Raw genomic sequence first — 1,389 nt, 5'->3', positions numbered from 1 at the left:
GCATATCATTTGCATACCTGAGAAAGGCCTGTGGTAAAGAATCCTAGAACATTAATCAGTGCCTGAAGCTTCACACAATGGTATAGGGCAGGGGTGGCCAAAGGTAGCTCTCCAGGTGTTTTTTTGCCTACAACTCCCATCAGCCCCAGCCAGCATGGCCAATGGCTGTGGCTGATGGGAATTGTAGGCAAAAAACATCTGGAGAGCTACCGTTGGCCACCCCTGGTATAGGGAAACAGCCTTGCTAGCTAGCATCTCCCAACACAAATTTGGTAGGCCGTTAAGAACAAGCAGGGAGCAACTTTGCTATTACGGTGTGCTAGAGATGCCAGCCTCCAGGTGGGACCTGGAGATAATCCAAAATTACTACTCAACTCCAGACTACAGCAATCCATTCCCATGGAGAAAATGGATGCTTTGGAGGGTGTACCCTATGGAATAATACCCCACTGAAGTTCCTGTTCTCCCCAGGCTCAATTGCCAAATCTCCAGGAGTTTCCCAACCTGGATCTGCCAGTGGCCAGGGGGAAACTCACAACCCTACTATGTGTTTTATAAGGTTGCCAGTCGCCAGATGGAAGCAGGGAATCCCCCAATTTTGTGGGCTCCTGCCGGCTGCCAGCCAGCTGGCTGCTGGGAAAAGCCCTGCCCCCAACAACTATGATCTTGCATGACATCCCTAGCATTATGAAGTCACATGGAAGTGATATCATTATGTCAGAGATGTCACACACAGTAGTGTTGCCCCTCCCACCCTCTGCTGCCCAGAGATTCAGACCTGGCAACCCTAGTTTTGAATCATGATGAAATTACCCATACGCATGCAAACCATACACTTGATCAGAGTATTCTTGGCTTAAAGTAATATTGGATATTGATGGCCCAAGCTAGAAGTCTCATTTCCTACATCTGTATATCACTCATAATAATAATGGCATGGTATAGTGAATATATGAACCCACTTTACACATCGTTGAATTATTGACTCTTCTAGTCCATTGCTGGCTACTCTCTGCCAGCAGATTGCCAGGATCTTAGGCAGAGAAAGGTCTTTCTCATAAACTGCTACTGGAGTTCCTTTCAGGTACGGATTCTGGAAATTAGCCCTAAATTGCCTGGAATGTTTATTTTTCAAATGGAGAAGGGTGAGACTGTCTATTGCTCAGAAACACAGTGCATATATCAAAGGACCCAGGTTCAATCTCTGACATTGCCAATTAAACATCTCAGATGGCATGGTGGAGAACTGCTGCCAGTCAGAGTTTGTGGTCTTGCTCAATGTAATGCAGTTTTGTATGTTTGTAAGTAATAGTGGCTTGAGGTAGGGTTTGAACTGAGATTCCTTGGCTCTTACTCTTAGTCCTGGTCTAAATGGCACTCACCATGGGG

The sequence above is a fragment of the Heteronotia binoei genome, chromosome 6 (genome assembly GCF_032191835.1).
Source record: "Heteronotia binoei isolate CCM8104 ecotype False Entrance Well chromosome 6, APGP_CSIRO_Hbin_v1, whole genome shotgun sequence".
Classification (NCBI taxonomy): domain Eukaryota; kingdom Metazoa; phylum Chordata; class Lepidosauria; order Squamata; family Gekkonidae; genus Heteronotia; species Heteronotia binoei.
Note: the sequence above shows the minus strand (reverse complement) of the source record.